The following is a 22,033-nucleotide window of genomic DNA, read 5'->3' on the forward strand; positions in this document are numbered from 1 at the left end:
GTTGTCACTTATGGTCCTATTTCAACAAAGACCGTGTCCCACCGTGAGGGTAACATAAGGCATGGTCCGGGGCAATGGGCCAAATTCAGACCCGTACGCTGGTCTGCGGATTCGCAGCCCCAATAATTATTGGCGATTTGGGGTGGTAACCGACCGTTTCCTGGGAGTGACTAGGAAAAACGCAGGCAGATCTGGGCATTTTGTAGGAGAACCTATGACGTCATCACTGGCCCCCATCTGGCATGTCCCATCACAGTGCCAAGTAAGCCATGCAAATATGGGGAAATCCATTTGCAATCACTCACCACCAAACGGATCCCCTCCCCCCTAGACCCCAGTTTGATGTTCCGTCCGGTGGTCCGGGGGTTTTGTCCTGGTCTGTTTTTTTCCCATACCCGCAAATGGGAGCATGGCTTGTGATCAAGGGATTTGTGTGCCCACTTTCTCTACACCTTTTAGGGAGTGTAAGCCATCAGCATGTGAGAAGTCCTGGGGTCTGTGTTTGGAGATATGTTATTATACTATTATGGGGCTCTTTTATTAACGAGTGATAAAGCATATATAAACTCAGCTCCCAACTGTCATTTGAAAGTGGAACACATGACAGTTTGGAGCAGAACAAATCACAGTTAAGGGTGGAAAACATGACAGTTGGGGGCAGAACAAATCACAGTTAAGGGTGGAAAACATGACAGTTGGGAGTTCAGCACATGACAGAAGCTGATAGGCTGGAGCAACAAGTTTTATCAATCACAAATGAGCCCCTATATATAAATAATTCCCCCAGACAGACACCACTCCAGCCTGACACGTCCAGCTGTCCCTGCACATTGCCTACAGGGGAGATGATCCCGATGTTTTATATCCAGACCATCAAAAACAGGGACAGATGACTTACAAAAAGTAACCTGGTGTAATAGGATGGAGTGACCAGAGGGGGCGCCTGTGAGACTGGTGGTGTTACAGGAGTACATCGCCCGGACCCGCACACCCAGCCGGGTCAGCCACCACCACCAGTACGGCCAGCCACTGGCATCTCTCTGCCCTCCGCCTGCCTGGCACAGCTCTACCCTACCCCTTACCAAGCACGGAGCTCACTCCGGAACGTACCAAGTGCAGCCCGTGTAAGTGGAAGGGGTGCCCATCACCCGCTCAGCAGGGGGGGATACCCCGGGTGGGGTAGTGACTATCAGTGACACTAGTGACGGCGGATGATGCCCCGCACAGCCCTCTGTGTGACCCGCCCGCTGCTCAGGACTCAGCGACACACCCCTCCGCCCGCGTTGGTTTGCTCCGTAGTAGTATTAGTGTAGCAGCCGGCGCTGGCGGTGTCAGTGCTGCCGGGGTCTCCGGGCTATGAAGAGTTCCCAGAGTGTCCACCTGGGCGCAGTATGGGCTGCAGCTCCCTCCCTCTGCCCTGTCAGGGTATGTGACCCGGCTCCTAGCTCCCGCTAGTGCCCACTGCTGCTGCTACCCGGGTGCCCGCCGGTGACTGCTGCTGCTGAGGAGGAGCGCGGTGTCCGGGCTGTCTGTGCCTGAACAATCGGAAGAGGAGAGGAAACTCTGGGGAGCAGCCCTCTGGTGAGTGATCCTCCACCTGGATAGAGACCCGGGTTTGCCTCACTCTGGGGGTGTCCGCTCCCCGCTGCCATACTGGGCGCATACTCTGGCACTCCCTACTTACTGGGCTTCCCCTTTGCTCCCGGGGATCTCTCTGCCCCTATACCCCATGGGCAGGAGATGGTCACACTGCTTCTGTACATCAGGCGTTGGGTGACCGTCACCTAGCTGTCGTGTGCTGGCACCTCGGGGGTTAACTGCCTCTCCCAATTTATTTTTCTGTACTTTTACCTTTTTGTACATGAGAAGTTAGTGATTTTATATTGGGGCGCCATGGGGGTTTATATGTTGGCACTTTAGGTGCCAGCCCCCCTTTTCTCTGTACTTTTACCTTTTGTATATGAGGGCTCTTACATTTGGGAGTCATGTTCCGGCACTTTAGGGGTTAAAGACCCCCTTTCATTCGTTTCTGCTACCTTTTGTATATGATGAGTTGGCAGGCACCTAGGGGGTGGAAGGAGTTAACTCCCCTCTCTCCTCACACACCTGTATCAGCATTATAGGATTTAAATGGGCACCTAATGAGTGACAGCAGCCGCTCTCCCTCGGTCCTCAGGTTGGTAAGGGTCATGCAGCTTATGGTGTAACTACTCCTAATGCAAGAGTGACCAGTTACTTCTGACTATGGAGGTTTAAATGTATATCCACCTTTATGGAGATCTGATGGCAAGGGACCGTCCACCAGCCATATGGCAGCACAACTGCTCCTATATGTATCTAATATCCTGTGTTTTTTTGTTTTTTTTTTCATTGTAGGAAGTCTTGGGAATAAATTAACCCCATGTTCTGAATTGTTGTTGTGGTTCCAGACACTCCTTGGTGTGGGTGTGTACTGCTCTCATATACAGTACTGCTGTCGTCTGATAGAGATACTGTATTGGCTGGGAAAATGCTCTTTGCAAACTGCTATTCCGGTCATTGGCCTTTTTATCAGAGTGCTTTATAAGTGGAATGCATACATATGTTCTTATATAAGAATTGACAATGCAGTGTATTTATTGTGTATTCAACATCCTCTGAGAAATATGAGGTTATTGAATTTAATAGAATGTAAATTGCATGCTGGCTGTTTATCGGATGTTCTCTTTCTGTTCCTACAGTACTTTCCATTCCAATCTTCCTTGCTGACCTTTGTCCTGTAAGGAATAAGTGTTGTGCTGAAGCACAGTATAGCCGCAGGCTCTGGGAGGTGTAACTGTGCCCATGCATTTTGGTGTGTTTCCCTTAGTATTACAGTCTCTCATTCTGGTGCTGTGTCACACTGACTGGATGGGAAAAGCACGGGTTGAAGGATCTTCTGCCATTGCGTACCAAGTGTGATTTCTTACATCGCCTCATATATGAAGTAAAATAGGAGTTTGCTGAGAAAAATAACTTTTTTTTCTTCCAATGAATTAGAACTTTCCTTATAGTTAATTATAATATCTGTATTTGCGATGTATTAATGCTGTATCATATGTAACTACGCAGAACGGCGAGGGGCAACTTGCATATACCAGCAGCTTGCTGTCAGAATCAATATCATGTATATTATGATGCGCCTATCTTAAGCATCAATAACTGTGCTATTGTCATATCCTCTTTGTTATTTCTTTATATAGCGCACACATATTCTGCACAGCTTTACAGAGAGAATATTTGAACCTTTACGTCAGTCCCTGCCCCAGTGGACCTTACAGTATTCCCTACCACATGTACACGCACGCACAAGCATTGTAGGGTTAATTTTGTTGTGTATCAGATGCTGCGTTCTTGCAGTAAGTCTGCGATGAGTGTTTGTTTTTATTTGGAGGCTACATGTAGAAAGAGGCACTAATTAAGCTTTGAGACTGAGTAAGGTACAATATAATGAGGTGACCTCTCATTGCTCTTGTTTATGTACATAGGAAAATTGGTACTTGTTTCCTAGCACGGCCACACCGATTAAGATCGGGGTGGTCGTGCTGAAAAAAATCGGGTCCATCGCACCCGATTTTTTTCATTGAATCCAATGTAAATTGGGTCCCTGGGACCCAATTTTACATTGTATTCAATGAAAAAAATTCCCAACCCCCCCAAATTGAAGCGCGTAAAAAGCAGCCCACGATAGACGCATACCCGAAGCGTGGCGAGCGCAGCGAGCCCGCGAGGGGCGGCGGTACGCGTCCTCCGACCTTTTCATGCCCTACTATCCACTAGGGCGTGGAGTGAGAATAGTGTGGCGAGCGCAGCGAGCCGACGCGGATACCTTCACAGGTAAACGCGTCCCTTCACGGGCTTCACAGGTGTCCGCGTCGCCACGGACACCTGTGAAGCCCGCAAGGGGACGCGTATGACTGTGAAGGTATCCGCGTCCCCTCGCGGGGCTCGCTGCGCTCGCCACGCTTCGGGCTCGGTGGCTCGCTGCGCTCGCCACACTATTCTATTCTCACTCCACGCCCTAGTGGATAGTAGGGCATGAAAAGGTCGGAGGACGCGTACCGCCGACCCTCGCGGGCTCGCCGCGCTCGCCACGCTTCGGGTTGGCGTCTATCGTGGGGCGACGACGGGGACATCTATAATGTGAAATGGGTCATATGGACCCATTTCACATTTTTTGACATTTTTACACCATTTCAATGTTAAAATTTTTTTTAACATTGAATCCTATGCAAAAATCGGGGGCATCGCGTCGCATCGCGACCAATGTTAATGGTCCCGACCGACGCGATGCCCCCGATATTTTACCTTTCCCGACAAGATTTCAATGTTAAAATATTTTTTAACATTGAAGTCTATGGAAATATCGGGGGCATCGCGTCGGTCGCGTCGGGACCAATGTTAATGGTCCCGACCGACGCGATGCCCCCGATATTTTATCCTAGCCGGCAAAATGGACCTGATTTCAAAAGAAATCGGGTCCATCGTGGGTAATCGTGTCCCTTAAGTAAGGGACACGATTACTCACGATTGTGGCCGTGCTAGGAAACAAGTACCGGAAAATTCACCCATCTAATAGTAATGGAAGACTTGGAGATTGTTTACTACAAAAAAAATGTCTCGTTAAGTTCATTCTTTAGTATAGTCAGGGGCATGACACAGTACCACATATATCCTCATTCATGCAATTATTATTACAGGTTGAGTATCCCTTATCCAAAATGCTCCGTACCAGAAGAATTTTGGATAATGGATTATTCCGTATTTTGGAATATTTTTATATTTAAATGAGAATTTTGGATAATGGATGATTCCGTATTTTGGAATATTTTTATATTTAAATGAGGTATCTTGCATTTATGTTGGATTAGCACATCAAACACCTGAAATACACACAAATATTTCTATTTGTGCATGAAACAAGGTTTTAAAACATGAAAAACAAAGTTTGTGTATTATGTCAGCTACTGAATTTGAATGCCAAGCAATCATGTCCTTGCATATAATTAGTGCCAGTTACATGTTATTTCCCCAGTAGTGCCAGTGGGTGTGGTACAAGGGTGCCACCTATTCTATTCTCCCTCTATGGGGGTAGTGGACCCCCACGAGGGATAATAGCAGACGGCTGTTGGGAACCCGGCTGTCGGTGTTTTGACAGTCGGGATCCCGACGTTGGGTAAATGCCTGTCGGGACCCCGTCCGGCACCCTTGCCAGTTACAGATGTACCCACTAGGTTTTTAGCAAAAAACAAAAGTACATTTTGGAGACTATGGGGGAGATTCTCTAAGAATTGCCGCCCATCGCATATTTAATTATCGCATATGCTGTAACATATGGGATAATTAAGGAAAAGGACAGCTCTTGCGTTAAGAGCTGTCCTTTTGCGGTGAGAGTCGCCGGGTCCCAGCAGGTCCCGGCGGCTCTCCCCTCCCTCCCACACCTGGTGCTGCTGCGCCGGGCTCTCCTCCTCCCTGCACCCGGAAGAGGATCAGTGCAGGGAGGAGGTCATAGGTCCGGGCAGCACTGCGCTGTGCTGCCCGGACACAGGTGAGGGGGCGGCGGGGTGGCGGAGGGTTGCGATAGAAGCCCATTGGCTTCTATGGGGCATCGCCAGATTTTTCTGGTGATGCCCCCCGCCGCGGTAACCCAGCAGCATCCTAAAATGCGGTAAAAACCCCGATAACGGGGTTTTTACCGCATTTTTAGCTTAGAGAATCTCCCCCTATGATTTTAAGAATAATTTAGATAAGGGATAGTCAACCTGTAATTGTTTGATGCACAGATTCCCCCCCCCCCCCTCCCCCCCAAAAAAGTTCTTGCATGCTTCCCTGGTGGTGGTACCGTTGTCTTTTGGGGATGTGTCCCGTCACTACCGGAGCAGATACCGTTGGTGTGCTCAGCTTACATGGTTATTTTTGTGGTGTAGGCCTAGCTCTTCTGAAGCTCTAGACCAAGGGTTCTCAAACTATTTGCTTTGGGACCCCGTCAGACAATAAATATTATTACAGGACCCCAGCAAGTTACCACAGAATGGCCGCCACATGTGTGGTCAGTGTAGTGGCCACTATTGTGACATGGAGGCAGTGGGTAATGAGGGGATGGAAAAGGGTGGATAGAAGAGGGAAGCAGTGGGTGTTTACTTAATGAGTTATCCCCTGTCCCCCCTCAACAAACACATTAGTCAGATGGCCAGCAACATGGAGTCGTGACCCCATGCTGAGGTGGTCAGGACCCATAGTTTGAGAACCGCTGCTCTAGACACTGTCTCTTGGGATTGTGACGAAGGCCTGCTTTGCCTCATTTCAGTTCTACTGAATATTGCTTAAGGTTCCCATACTATAGTGCAATTTTGGGCAATTTTCGATAAATCTCATGGTGAAAGTGGCAAGTCGCATGTGTTTTACCTCGGTTCTGATCCGATGCGCTGTTTCGTCCGCATGGAATCAGATACCCTAGATCGCAAGTACTGCACTGTAGATTTATCAGACCTGCAGCATTTGCTGGAATCGCATGGTATATATCCTATACAAAAGGACCGCATACGGTATATCGCATATGGTCCAGCCGCTGGGCACTTGCTGGGGTATTGCATACAATTCTTGCAGGTGATACCTCACACAAGTGTAAGGGGAGCCTTTTAAATACCAAAAAGATATCTGGCGGCAATAAAGGGGCAGATTTTTGTCACTTGCTCCCATACATGATCAGCTTTTTTTCCCACCAGACTGGTTGGACAGATAAATTTTCAGGTGTATGTTCAGCTTGACAAAACTGACTGGCTGCCTAATGCTGTGTACACACGGGGGAGATATATTGCTCAGCCATATATTGCTGAGCAATATATGGCTGAGCAATATATTGCTCAGTTTCCACTTTACATCAGCGACCAGAGATGGTCGCTGATAAAAAAAGAAACTGCCGGGGGGAGCCCAGTGGTAATCAGCTGGTCGCAGGAGCATGTTCCTGCGACCAGCGATCACCACAGGGGCAAAAACGGGAGCGCGCACCTGGCGATATATCGCCGGTGCACACTTCCATTGCGGGCAATATGGTCGCTCAGCGACCATATTTCCCGCGATTTTGCACAAAATCGCCCCTGTGTGTACGCACCTTTAGTTACACTCCTTACTTGGTCTCTGACAAAATGGAGAAGTAACACTTACTGTACTCTTCTACTTGGTCTACTAATAAGCGTGAAGAGTTGTAGACTGAAAGCCAGGTAAATAGGTGATTAATCAGGTGATATATCGTTGTGATCAGCGTCGGAACGATATATCTGCCACTCAGTGTGCTTCCATTTGTCGTTCCCTTCCAATAGTCTTGACATGCTGCACCCAATGGGGCAGATGTATTAAGCCATAACCAGAGATAAATGCAAGTGTGATAAGGAGAGATAAATGTCCAGCCAATCAGCTCCTTACTGACGGTTTTCAAACACAGGCTGTAACATGGCAGTTAGCAGGTGATTGGCCGGACATTTATCTCTCCTTATCACCCTTGCATTTATCTCTTGTTAAGGCTTAATACATCTGCCCCATTGTGAGGATCCAGGGAATGATGGCATACATTTTAAAAGTGGCAGGCAGCAATACACTGCAGCGGCGTTCCCCCGCATTGTCCAGTGTGTGCCTCGACTTCGCTGTATACACACGTTGTCCTAGAGCAGTGGTCGCCAACCGTCGCTCGGTAGCTCGCCTGAGCGAAACGGGTGGCTCGACCACTGCTGCCTGCCCGGTCCGCCTGCCCGCTGTTGCCGCAGGCTTGCGGCGCTATAGCCGCCACCTCGCGCCGCTATAGCCGCCGCCTTGCCCTGCTACAGCCGCCGTCAGCTTCCCCCCCCCGCTGTAGTCCTTGTACGGGGAGTCGGGACCAGAGGAGACAGCAGGCGCTAGAAGTCATATTTGACCTCTAGCGTCTGACAGGGAGCACCGCGCTAAGCGCTCCCGGCACTTCCGGGTAACGCTGCAGCGCTGTGTTCACTGTCAGATCTGCAAATATGACTTCTAGCATGGTGTGGGGGGCTCCATAAGCCAGCCAGATGATGGAGCTGAGCTCCGAACGCGGCAGCAGCAGCAATGACTAATTTATTTATTGTAGTGAAACTGCCCACTATGCCCATTTGAAGACGGGCATAGTGGAGGGGGCAAGCAGTGACCCCCTTATCAATGAGCATTAACCCCTGGCAACAAAAATGAACCCCAGGTAATTTACATTTTTTTATTAGCCTTACTGTGGGACATTGTGTGCAATATGTGTAATGGGCATCATTTGTGTGGCACAAGTTTAATGAGCATCAAGGTGTGGGGCATATGTATAATGGAGTATCACGGTGTGGGGCATATGTATAATGGAGTATCACGGTGTGGCATATGTATAATGGTGCATCACGGTGTGGGGCATATGTATAATGGAGTATCACGGTGTGGGGCATATGTATAATGGTGCATCACGGTGTGGGGCATATGTATAATGGTGCATCACGGTGTGGGGCATTTGTATAATGGGCATCGTGTGTGTGTGTGTGGCATATGTATAATGGAGCATCACGGTGTGGCATATGCATAATGGAGCATCACGGTGTGTGGCATATGCATAATGGAGCATCACGGTGTGTGGCATATGTATAATGGAGCATCACGGTGTGGGGCATATGTATAATGGAGTATCACGGTGTGTGGCATATGTATAATGGAGCATCACGGTGTGGGGCATATGTATAATGGAGTATCACGGTGTGGCATATGTATAATGGAGCATCACGGTGTGTGGCATATGTATAATGGAGTATCACGGTGTGGCATATGTATAATGGTGCATCACGGTGTGGGGCATTTGTATAATGGGCATCGTATGTGTATGTGGCATATGCATAATGGAGCATCACGGTGTGGGGCATTTGTATAATGGAGCATCACGGTGTGGGGCATATTTATAATGGGTATCACGGACTGCACTATTGTGGTCATGTGTATCTGGCACTGCACTATTGAGGGCATATGTGTATCACACCCCCATTTTGTTTGTTTTGGGGCATTGCATTGTGTGGCATAATGTGTCTGGGGCATTACAGTTTGTGGCATTATGTGTAAAGTGCATTTTTTTTTTTACTTTAGTAGCTCTTCGGGCGGTTTATTTTGTCGCGAGTAGCTCCCGACCCAAAAAAGGTTGGAGACCACTCTCCTAGAGTGTCCCTTGGATGAGTCACTATTATTTATTTTGATGTCTCGCACAGGAAAACAAACAAGATGTAAAGGTGCCCACACACGCACCGATCCCGGCGATGCTATGCGATGGGGTGCGCGCTCCCGCGGCACCTCATCGCACAGTACAAAAAATATGTGCTGCACATACTTTTTGTACTAGCTTTTTATCGCATCGCATGCACATCGCATGCACAAGGCATACGATGCGATGTTATGTGTGCTAGTTAAGCACAGAACGCACGCCGGGATCGATGCGTCTGTGGGCACCTCAAAACAATGGTTCTCGGTGTATACATAAATCTCTGCTTTAACCAGAAGATCCCAGGGTGCTGTAAACGGTCATTTATTATCATGTCTGGAAAACATTTGTTACATGCTTAAATAATCTCTGCAAGGCGACATGCCTTTGCCAAGAGCTGCCACAAGTGCCCTATGTCGCTTATAAATCACCATTGCAAACGTTCCTACTGTGACTGTTGTAACCCACTTCACCAGCCTCCTGATACTCACTGTCAAAGTTTTAGACACTGGGAAATGCTGCTACCAGAATGTAACCTAATCTCTATGTATTCTCTAGCCTCTGTGCAGGCATTAATTCAGGCATGTCCAAACTATCAACCTCCAGCTGTTGTGAAGTTACAAGTCCCATCATGCCTTGCCACCGTTTTGCTATTGGGGAATGCTAACACTATGGCAAGGCATGCTGGGATGTGAAGTCTCAACAGCTGGAGGACAGCAGTTTGGACATGCCTGCATTACATTCTGCTACCCAAATGTCAGTCTTGACCAGTGGCCGCGGCTTCAGCACAGAAACACCAACTTCCAGTGAGTCAGTTTGGAATGGCAGTTGGTGTGGTTCCCCTAATTGAATTTTGAACTTTGCTGCAGCCCCTCCACACTGCAACGGGGGTTGACCACATTTTACTATGGACCTCTACAAGATTTAAGGTTGGCTTGGGGGCGTTAAGGGCCCACAGGGGAAATGCAATGGTAGGGGGGATGCAGAACAATTCGAGTAAGGGAAACACTGCAACTACCTCCAACTGGTTTTGCTCTCCTATTTGAATGTTGGACTGTGCTGCAGCGCCACCTCTGGAGCCGCAACTGGTAGGGGCCCACTGAAGGGAGGTGGGTGCAAAGCTGAAGAGGTGTGGCCAGCCATTGAAGGGGTATGGCAGAGAGCATTGCAATACCCTCCATATTATATAGTGTCACAGTGACCGTCATAAATCAGAGAGCAATGCCCACTCTATAGCACCTGGTCTTGGTAGGCTGTCACAGGGTGATGCAGTGTAACAATACAGGTTGAGTATCCGTATCCGGGCATCCCTTATTCGAATTATTCCAAAAAACGTGGGGTTTTTTTTTGGAATAATTCGGATAAGGGATGCCCGGATACGGATTCGCCTGGGAACTCGTACAATGCAGTCCTGGGACCGCTGAAGATGCTAGAGGCCTGCCATGGACACTGAGGGACCATCGGGCACCACCAGGGGACAGGTAAGTATGTTTAAAAAAAAAATTATTTCAAAATCCGGAAAAAATCCCTTATCCGGAATGCTCGTGGTCCCGAGCATTTCGAATAAGGGATACTCAACCTGTATATCACATCTGCCGTTCACCCTAAACAATCCAATATATGGTGGCACAATGTATTGTTACTCTCTAAAATTATGAACACCGTGTTGACAATGGAATCCTCCCAATATATATTGTGCCAATACACATCTGGAAGATATTTCTTAAACCGCTTTCAGATCGCAAAGCCAGGTCTGACCCGGGATTTTGATCCCGAGTCCGACCCTTTAACTTAACCTGTGTCACCCATTATACACAGGGTGATCCAGGTGTATCCCTTTTTATAACCTGAGCTGGGTTGGTCGACCCGGGTTATTCACTTTGGTGCTTTCACACCGCAACATGTTGTGGTAATAACCCGGATTTAAGATGAGGTGTGAAAGGGATATTCGTGTGTGCCGGGATTGCCTGGTTTAAACCACCCTTTGGTTTTGTTTTTTTGTTGTTTTTTTTTAAACCACTCTAGTTCTCTAATGTTTTGCCTATTGTAAGGGAGTCCCTGGTGTTTCACATTCTCGTTGCTTGTGGTCTTTATCGACGTAAGCTGAACCAATGCAGTAAATCGCCTACACGACAGATTAAAACTGGGACGCGCATGCATCTCGTGCGTCCCAGTATTCGACGGCGGGGCGGCGGCATCCTGTGTGAGTGGACAGGACCCTACAGTAGTTCATTCGCTTTATTTTATATCTGTCATTATTAGTACTAATAATGTTACATAACTATTCAGTGGGTATAGGTTGGGCCCTATCCGAATTCTTCAGATCTTAGTAAATTATTTTCCACTGAAGTGTTCTTGGAGATTGCAGCGATCCAGCAATATCGTAGATTGATGTAAAGTGTCCTCGGTTTGTTTTTCCAAAGTTAAGTGCAACATGAAAAGTTCACCTATCCCTTTGAGAATAACTTTATTTAGGCAATAGCAGGCTGTTTCTCCTCCCAGTGAGGTTACAGGTACCCATTACATTTGGCTTTTCTTATGCAGCCCAGCAGTTAGTGTTGTTCCACATCTTCCAGCTGTAAAGCTACCGTGCAATTAATCTGCTGTGACTTTGAATTACCTTGCCGGTTCTCCTGTGGGAGCTGCTGCAGCCACCTGGTGCACTGTAATATTATGGCCGGAATATCCTTTAGCAGAACGAGTGCTGTATCCTTGGCATCAGCAGCCTCGTCTTGCAGAATCTCTGGCATATTGCTCGCTCCTGTTTTATCTGAAATTGCATTTCCTTGCTTTTAGTATTAGCGAGTGGGCAGGACTTGTCATTGGATGCATGAAGTCGGCATCTTTAACATGCAGCAGCAAGAAAAACAAAGATAAATACACTAACATAAAAAATCTCTGCTAATTGCCCCCCAAAAGTCTACCAGGTCTGTGGTACGGGACATTACTACTATTATTATAATAATAATATTTTTCTCTTCCTCCCCATGGCAGCATATTTCTGGGTTAAGCCCTCCTGGGTAGATATCTGAAAGGAAACTAATAGACACTGGCCCTATATAAGGACCGCCCCACAAGGCTCTGCGTCTTTTTTTTTTTTTTTTTTTTTTTTGGGCAGATGGATTGCTTACCCTGTGAAAACGCTACAGTCCTGTTCCACTGCCCAGTGCAGTAAGTGAATGAGGCATTGAATTCTTGGACCCCCACCATCAAGAGCGGATTGGGGCATCTGTCTGCTGAGGGACCCTGCCGCCTAGCACGGTTAGGGTAGAGGTGTCCGGTGGAAACAGACAGTGGCTGGACTTACAGAGGCTGGTGCTCTGGAGAGTGTCGCAGGACATGTGCGGCGTCCGGCGCCAGCTCAGGCACGCGTGGGCTAGCCAGCGTCTGACGTGCGGGATGCGTCCGGCGCCAGTAAGCTGGGCACAGCATTTAAAAACTGTCTGCAAACCCTGCAGGTTGCTGTAGACTTCTCCCAGCAGACTGCGGTAAGGCCCTGTACAGCAGTGGCGCTGCTGGGGCAATGGATCATTTCTTTTCCTGAATGTTGCAGTTTCTTATGCCAAAGTGTTTCTTTCTGGCAGTGCACAGACAGTGTTGCTTTAACGTATTGTAATGGAGGATGAGAAAAAGTCAGGGTAAGCCAGGGGTATTTTGTTGGAGTATTTGTTTTCGTATATATTTGAGGAATGTTACTAATACCCCGTTCTCACTGCTGCAAAAACCCGGGTATTTGCCAGGGCAAGCAGTAATTTCCCGTGTGCTGTCTCAGTGTGAAAGGGTCTTTGTGAAATTCCCGGGTGTTATGCCCAGGGAATTAGACCCAGGTTTTTCCTGGGTAATACACGGGTGTATGGCAGTGTGAACAGCACAGACCCGGGTTTTTCTCACAAAATGCAAAAAAGCAAGTTCATTGGGGGATGTAATCATGTGATATGTGACAGCCAGCCAATAAAAGCTGGTTTTTAAACCGCCAATCACAGCAATTTGTACAAATTTCCCAACACACAATCAAATTCCACACACTTGTTGGAAGGCAGACCCATGGAAAGCAGTGTGAAAGGGGCAGACAGGGAAATTCCCGGGTCTGAGGTGCAGTATGAAGGGGGTCTGTTGCGCTGAGAAGCTCTGTGCCCTGCCAAAAATCCGGCTAGAAAAACCCAGGATTTTGCAGGGGCAGCAATGAGAATGCAGCATTATATACTACTTTGGTTTTCTGGTAGGTCAGAGACCAGTAAGGAGAAAGCTGAATGTAAAGCTAAACACAAGAAGCTGCATGCAGCGACATGTTCATTGTGTGATAAAAACTTACCTGAGAAATGCTCGGGTTCTACTTGTGATAAATATAAAGGGCCCCCTACATTAGAGTTGCTAACAGTGAACAGGACTGCTCTGCCCAGGGTGACATTAATACCCCTTTTACACCAAAATCCCGGATCCGACCCGGTATATGGAACACTGTTCCAAGACAGGTCATATCCGGGTTTTCGGTCCGTTTACACTGTGGTGCCTATCACTGGAGATGTTATACTTAAGTGAACTATTTATCAGGTAGCAAGAGATGGACACAAAATGTATATATTTTGATGCTCCTTTTAAAGCCTGTTGGTACAGTAGGTAAGTGGCATTCTAATTCATGATCTCTGCACAGTAACTAAATCCCTATGACCTGTTTGTACAAAGTACACCTCTGGTATGTGTTTTGCCTTCACTTAAAAATGTAACTAGGAATCTGATGTTTCTTGAGTACAGTTAAATGGTAGAAGCTTTCCACACACAATGAATGATGCTCTTTATGACAAATTGGAGATTCTGCTTTGCTGCAACAACCACGTTCTCCAGTTGTTAACTCTTTCATCGTGCCTGCGTGTATGTATATATTTTGTAGTTTTGCTTATTTACAATCTTTTATCGTACAAATGTTATTCCATAGTGTTACGTTGTGTTGATTCGAAATAGTACACTGTGCCGCAGACTGTGTCAGATGCACTAAGCTTCAAAAGTGATAAAATGCAGAGTGATAAACAACCAACCAATCAGCTCCTGCCTGACATTTTTTCAAACACAGTTTGAAATGGCAGGAAGCAGCTGATTGGCTGGCATTTTATCACGCTCCAGTTTATCACTTTTGAAGCTTAGTGCATCTGGTCCTTTGCCATCAACCTTTTGAACAAGGAATCGTTACAAGGTCTTGTATATCTATTTAGCGAACGTCTGCACTTGCATTTTAGTAGCACAAAACATTTTCCATGGTTTCACAAGTGGCATATATTTGCCTGTTACTGCTATCTGAAGCCTCGTCAATCTATGAAGGGTGACTGTCCAGAGGTGAAGTGTTGCCATATACCTCTTTTTCCACTGCAGAAAAAAAGCTGGTTAATTGCTGGGAATACCCAGGAATCTGCTCAGTGGAAACGGCTACACGGAAAAAAATCCCACGTCTTGGGACCCAGAATTTTTCCAGGGTTTTACCTGGGTAACGAGGTGTGGAAACAGCACTTCCCCAGGAGTTTATACACTGATAAATCCAATACTTGCTGATTTGGTCCTTCCAGGGTCCTGGCTGCTTTTGCTGGGTTGTACAGGGGTCAGTGGAAAGGGAGGCAACCAAAAAAGACAGGACTAAGGAGCAGTGGAAATGGGGTCTAATACCCCTTTTACACTGCCGCAAAACTCCTGGTCTTTGGTGGGTCAGCGTTGGTGTAAATGGGACACAGTGTCCCTTTACACGGGACTTCTACCCAGGTCATGACCTGGGTAGAGGGCTGTGTAAATGGGTTGGGGGGGGGGGGGGGAGGGCACACAGCCTGCGCTGCTGTATGCTATACTCTGCAGACAGCAGCAGAGGAGATGAATGGATGTCTGTGTGAAGCATCCATTCACCTCCCGGACGACGGCTGGGGGCAGCCCAGCAGCTTACCTTGGTGCTGGGCAGCCCCCAGCACGCCGATCAGTGTTTCCAGCGGGGATCACCGTGGTCCTGGCGCTTGGAGATGATGTCACCTCCAAGCACCACCTCTGTCGACACTGCGGTGGGCAACGCAGTGTAAACTGTGTAAATCCCGGATCCTTCTTCCAAATGCCAGGTCTGATCCGGGATTTTTGGTGTAAAAGGTGTATAATGCAGGTAGGACCCAGTAAATCCCATATCAAAATCAAATCCTCATTCTGCATCCCTTTTTCCTCTTCTTTTTTTTTTTTTTGTTAATGTCCTTTTTAGATTTATTTAGCAAAGCATAAGCTGTTGCACTACATGAGGCTGTGCCCTATGAGATCTCCTTAAGCCACCATTGTGAATATTGGGCAATGCTAACCTCTGCCATTGTCCTGCTGTTTAATGCTTCTTGTCCCAACATGTATACTGTGGCAAAAATATCCTGAACCGTTTGCTAATCATATACCCCAGTAATAATGGATTATAGGTTTATATCTTGCAGGAAAACATGTGGTTTCATACAGGTTGTGCACTGAGATCGCAAGCTCTGTATATACTTATAACATTTACCCATTTGACATAATGAAGGAGACGCATGAAGGTTTCCACAGCTAGAGGACAAAGCTATATCTGACATAGGAAATTCAATTAGGACTTTGCCAATAAACAGACAAGGGCCCGAGGCCATGTGAAGTGTATCAATAGAGAGCTTGTGTCACAGACCCTGCTGTCTGTGTCATTTCTGGTACAAACACATCAATTACGTTTGTTGTGTTTTTGCTCTTGTTAAAACCTACCGATACTCCTTGTTTCCTGGGTTGGGGAGTGGGGTTGGATAATGGACAAGCTGAATACCCTGATTCCCAACCTGTTGATATTTCTGGGCGTTGTGGGTTGCAGAGAACTACATCGGCACATGTAAGATATAAGGGTAATGCAGTGAGGTATTGTGGGGTAGATTTATTATAGCGGTGCTAAAAGCGCCGCCATAACATTTCCTGCTTCGCCTCATTAGCGAGGCGAAGCAGGAGGGGAGAGCGCTAACTCCCCCCTCCGGCGATGCCTCCTCCAGCTGACAGCATCAGTTAACACTGACGCGCTGTCTGCTTCTCCCCGCCCTCCTGGACTGCGCGGGATCTTGCTAGTCACACGAGATCCCCAGCTCAGCCAGCAGCAGGGACAGCGCTGTCCCTGCTGAGGGCAACGGGCATCGCCGCCTGCAGCTGTTGAAGTCGATAGCTGCAGGCGGCGGAACGGTCAGCGATGCTGACCGTTCATAAATTAGGCAGGAGGCAGACGCGCAGTACGAAATATCGTAGCTGTGCTATGCCTCCTGCCACGCCGCACAGCAGGTGTCATAGATCAGGGGAAGCGCTATCCCCTGCCTTAACGCAGGGGAATAGCGCATATTCCCCTGATCAACACATCCTATATCTACCCCTGTGTGAGTGGTGCACTATTTGGCCTCCATATGATGAAATCTACGATTTGACATTAAAATACAAAACCAAAGATCCTCATGTTTACCCCTTTTTAGTCAGTTGATATTTGCCATGTCGACTGTTTGGTATCGACCTTATATAATCTCCCATTATAAAAAAAAAAGGTTTTTCCTTTCCTCTTCTCATCATTATCTTCATTTTGTCACATTTGAAGCTTACTGCATCTGACCCTGTGTCTGAAAAATGACAGCATATAATTAGTACTGTATCTTTCCCTTAGATTCTGGGTACACCCTAGTGCAGGGGTTCCCATACTTTTTTAAATCACGGCACCCTAGAGCATCAACATTTTTTCAAGACACCCCTAGACCAAATGTTTCTTATTGAAAAATTCAGAAACGAATATTAAATTGAGTCTATTTTATTTATACATTATCCTTACGGTGTGGGACAGGATTTGCTTCGATTTGTCCACATAGGTTATGACTGATGGCCACTAGCACTGGCTTTGCCTGTTATATTGACCATAAATAATTTGAATTGGTCTCGAACCACCAACTCAAGGCACCCCTGCAAGTGTCCTGAGGCACCCCAGGGTGCCTAGGCACACAGTTTGGGAACCATTGCCCTAGTGGATACTGTACCTAACCCGCGACCAAGCAGGCTTGGAATGGCCTTTATAAAAAGGTAGTAGCCTTGTCTTTAATGTCCTCCAATCCATTATCTGAGCGGCCTTTTCTTGTCTGACATTTACATCCGTTCCCACTCTGCAAGGCAAGCTCTTAGCACCACTCCACCTCGCTTGCTGAAAAGTCCATTTACTCATTAGCAAATCCCAATGAATGCTCTCGCTGAATGACTTTCTTATGTTAACAGCAATTAATTTTATAACCACTAATTATTGACCATTTTCTTGCTGCAATTTTCTTTAATAGAGGCTGTATGTTGGCACTTTCATGATGTCAAAGCAAAAGTGCATTTAAAAATAGAAAAAACAAGTGTATTCCATTCACTGTATTGAAGTAGCCGCTTTGTTCATTGGAAGGGTTTGTAAACCTGAGGGATAAGATAAGATTGTCTGTATTTGTCATTTACATAAATTATTCCATATAGGTTTTTTCTTTTAAATACAGCCTTTGCCAGTGTTGCAGTTATTACTGTATTAGGGCTAGATGTATCATGCTTCAAAAAGTGATAAACAGCCAGCCAATAAGCTCCTATCTGTAATTTTTCAAACCCAGCCTGTGGCCTGACAGTTGGCTCCTAACTAGGAGCTGAATGGCTGGTTGTTCATCACTCTCCATTTTATCACTTTTTGAAGCTTGATACATCTTAGTTAAGAAAAACACAGGGTACAGTTTTCCTCAGTATTGTAGGAGGGGGCAGATTTGCTTCTCTCCATTGGACAGCACGGATGGTGTAAATGTTAGTATTACTGCCTCACAGCACTGAGGTCATGGCTTCGATTCCCACCATGGCCCTAACTGTGCAGAGTTTGTATATTTTCCACGTGCTTGCGTGGGTTTCCTCCGGGTACTCCGGCTTCCTCCCACAATCCAAACAAATGCTGGTAGATTAATTGGCTCCAAACAGATTAACCCTAGAATGCCTGTGTGCGCGTGTACATGTGGTAGGGAACATAGATTGTAAGCTCCACTGGGGCAGGGACTGATGTGAGTGTTCAAACATTCTCTGTAAAGCGCTGCGGAATATGTGTGCGCTATATAAATAACTGGTAATAAAGAATAAACTGTCTTAATGAAGACTGTAACGGTACTGGAAGAGGGTGGTCTAAGGGTGATAGTGTACAGGTCTTTACATGACTTTACATGAGCATTCCTCTCCGACTGAGATCCTGCAGAACGTCTCGCCAAGCGCTTTACAGCTTTGCAGTTTTCCCCTCCTGTAAATAGTCCTTTGTTTCTATATACTGTACATCCAGTTCTGTTACCAAAAGTTTGTCGACCAGCATTGGGTCGACACTGTTGGGTCAACATGGTTCTAGGTTGACAGGTCATTAGGTCGACACAAGCGTTGGGTCAACAGTCAAAAGGTCGACATGGGGTTTCCTTAGTGAAGAAAATGTATATATTGAGTATAACCGTATTATTTAGACAGTGTTAGAAGATGCACAGTGTGATTTGAGGAGGATTGGCGTCTCTTGTGACTATGACAGATGTGTCTTATTATAAACCTATTGATTGTGCTGTAGTAGTGCTGTAGTAATATTTAAGTGCATCATTTCCTCTTTTTAGTAGGTTACAAAGCACACAACTCATATTGCGATATTTCACCATCAAATATAATGGGCTGTTTGTGGACAAAGCTATTAAACTATCCTTACCGTCTTCCAGGATTGTAAGTCTAGACGTCATCTGTGCACCTTTCGCTCTGCTGATTTATCAAGGCATGTGTATATTTTGTTCAGTACACGTGTAATTGTTTGAATATTCTTTATAGCTCCATAATTGTGTATATTGAAACCCAATTAAGGTCTGTATGAGAATAGAATAAAGTCAGCGCTGATATTGAACTGGGAAGACTATGGGCGGTATTCAATGAGCCTGATTCGCCATGTTTTTATGGCGAATTTGTGCTGTTTGGCGAATTTTTGACTAAAACGGTGAATCACCCTATTCAATGACCAGATGGCGAATACATTTGAAGGTTTTTTTCGCCATGATTCACCGAGTAGCAATCGCTATCTTTTTAGGGAGAAGTGGAATGTGAACTTTTAAAATAAAGTGTTTTGTTTTTTACATTTGGTGTAAAAAAATCAGGAATTTTATTCTGAGGAGGGGCATGCTATTTTTATTCATGTGCTGTAAGCACATGATTATATATTTAATAAAAAAAAAAAAAATATATATATATAATTTTTTTTTTGGTACTTATGTAGTAACTGGGCTGCCGATTTTGAAATCGGGTCCATCGCATCGCATCGCACCCGACCAAATCGCATGCGATGCGATGGACCCGATTTTTCCATAGGATTCATGAGTCCATTTTAACATGGAATTCAATGGGAAAAAGGGGTCCTTTTCATACCCCTACTATCCAAGTGGGCATGGAGTTGGATATAAACCTGTGGCGAGCGTAGCGAGCCACCGAGCCCGAAGCGTGGCGAGCGGACACAGAATACCGTTCGCTCGCCACGCTTCGGGCTCGGTGGCTCGCTACGCTCGCCACAGGTTTATATCCAACTCCATGCCCACTTGGATAGTAGGGGTATGAAAAGGACCCCTTTTTCCCATTGAATTCCATGTTAAAATGGACTCAGTCCATTTTAACATTGAATCCTATGGAAAAATCGGGTCATCGCATCGCATCTGATTGTATGCCTTAACTTAAGGCATACAATCAAAAAATCGGCAGCCCAGATACTACATAAGTACCTTTTTTTTTTTTTACACAGCAGCCAGCAGGGGGCGCCGGAGCTGAGCTGCTCATTACATATTCATATATTCACTGCACCCAATCGTTACGATCGGGTGTAGTGAATATACGCGGTCCCCTGCTGGCACCCCCGGGGGGCAGCCTGTGCTGCCTGCCACCCGGGGAGCCCACCTCCCCCCACATACGCTCTGGGGCAGGCAGAGAGACTTCCATCTCTCTGCCTGCCACCGTCCTCAGGCTCCCTGCGGCGTTCGCCGCAGGAGCTCATATTCGCCGGTCAGGGGCAGTGAGCCCCTGACTCGTTGAATACCGGAGCCGGCGAGGCTCCGGAACGTGGCGAATGTGCAGCGAATCCTAAAAAGGATTCGCTGCACCTTGCAGGTATTCACATTGAATACCGCCCTATAAATGAGATTATTCCTCATGTCTCTGTTACAGACCGAAATGTAGAACACTCCCCTCTATACAAGCAGGGAGTAATTCATTCATTCATTCATTCATTCATTCATTTCCTTTATGTAGAAGGACTTTGCCTGAGACTCTGATAGTACGGTATATTATTTATTAACAGTTATTTATATAGCGCACACATATTCCACAGAACTTTACAGAGAATATTTGAACATTCACATCAGTGAAGCTTACAATCTATATTCCCTATCACATGTACACACGCACACAGACATTCTAGGGTTAATTTTTTTTTTGGGGGGGGGGGGGGGCGGGTCTAATTCACCTACCAGTTATGTTATTGGATTTTGGGAGTACCCTGAGGAAACCCACACAAGCAAGGGGAGATTATACAAACCTTGCACAGTTAAGGCCATGGTGGAAGACCGTATTGCTAACCTTGACACTGTCTGTGCTACCCTGCTTACCATCTCTTCTGATATAACACAGTACAGGATAATTTAAAAAAAAAAGATGGAAACACTGACCCACTTTTTACTTATTGGCATAATAGGAAGAAATGGTGAGTAAAGTGAATAATATCCCTTGATATAATAGAATGCTATTCAGAAGAAAATAATGGCTACCTTCTTTCGGAGGGTGGTTTTGTAAACTTTTCTTCATTGAAATTATTATTATTCCACTAAACTATTTTACATCTCTGCTACAAGAGTTAAAGGTCTCCCAATCAATAAAATCAATGATGCAGTTGGACAGTGTGAGTCATTCCGAAAGCCTAGGACCAATCAAGAGATTGTAAAACCGATGTAAGGGAGATAGATCTATATCCCTCTCTAAGGGCAGTATTCAATGAGAAAAAATGTCCGTGTTTTATGGCGAGTTTGTGCTATTTTCGCGTTGGAAAGAGCATTTTGCTCTCCAAAAGTTTCCCACCCTATTCAATGTGATATTCCCGCCGTCTTTTTAAGTGATTTTCGCCGTGTCTCTCCGTGTAGCAATTCTCCATCTTTTCATGGAGAACTGGAATGTGAACTTTTAAACTAAATTTTTTTTTTTTTTTTTTTTTTTTGGTGTCAAAAAATCAGGATTTTTTTTTTTCTGTGAAGGGGCATGTTATTTTTATTCATGTGCTTATAGCACATGAATATATATTTAATTTTAAAATATATATTTTTCATTTTTTTTTTTTTTTTAACAGAGCAGCCAGCAGGGGGCCGGAGCTCTCGAGCCGCTCATTAGATATTCATATATTCACTGCACCTGATCATTACAAATGCACGATCGGGTGCAGTGAATACTGGGTCCCCCGCTGGCTATAGGGGGGGGGGGGCAGCTTGTGCTGCCTGGGTCCCGGGGAGCCCTCCTCCCCTCCACATATGATCTGGGGCAGCCAGGGAGACTTTAATCTCCCTGGCTGCCACCGGCTCCCTGCCGCGGATGCTCGTCCGCTGCAGGGGTTAAGACTCTCCGCGAGTGGCGGCGAGTCTTAACCACATTGAATAGTGGGAGCAGGAGTTGGCAGCGAGCCCTCCGGAACAGGGCGAGTGCATGGCGATGGCCATGCACGGAGAATAATTCTCATTGAATACTGCCCTGTTGACATCCAGG

The 22,033-nt window shown here is 46.3% G+C and overlaps 1 protein-coding gene across 2 annotated transcripts in view; it reads left to right on the top strand.

Annotated features, from left to right (window-relative positions):
* The first annotated feature begins 1,318 nt into the window (after positions 1 to 1,318).
* HPCAL1 (hippocalcin like 1) overlaps positions 1,319 to 22,033 on the top strand; it is a 131,037-nt gene continuing 110,322 nt past the window's right edge. The window contains exon 1 of one of the 2 annotated variants that reach the window (XM_083178545.1): positions 1,319 to 1,581. The gene's annotated coding sequence lies outside the window, so the exon portion shown is untranslated. The remainder of the gene's footprint in view (positions 1,582 to 22,033) is intronic. The other variant, XM_083178544.1, reaches the window with a different exon arrangement.

The sequence above is a fragment of the Crinia signifera genome, chromosome 3 (genome assembly GCF_055691185.1).
Source record: "Crinia signifera chromosome 3, ASM5569118v1, whole genome shotgun sequence".
Taxonomy (NCBI): domain Eukaryota; kingdom Metazoa; phylum Chordata; class Amphibia; order Anura; family Myobatrachidae; genus Crinia; species Crinia signifera.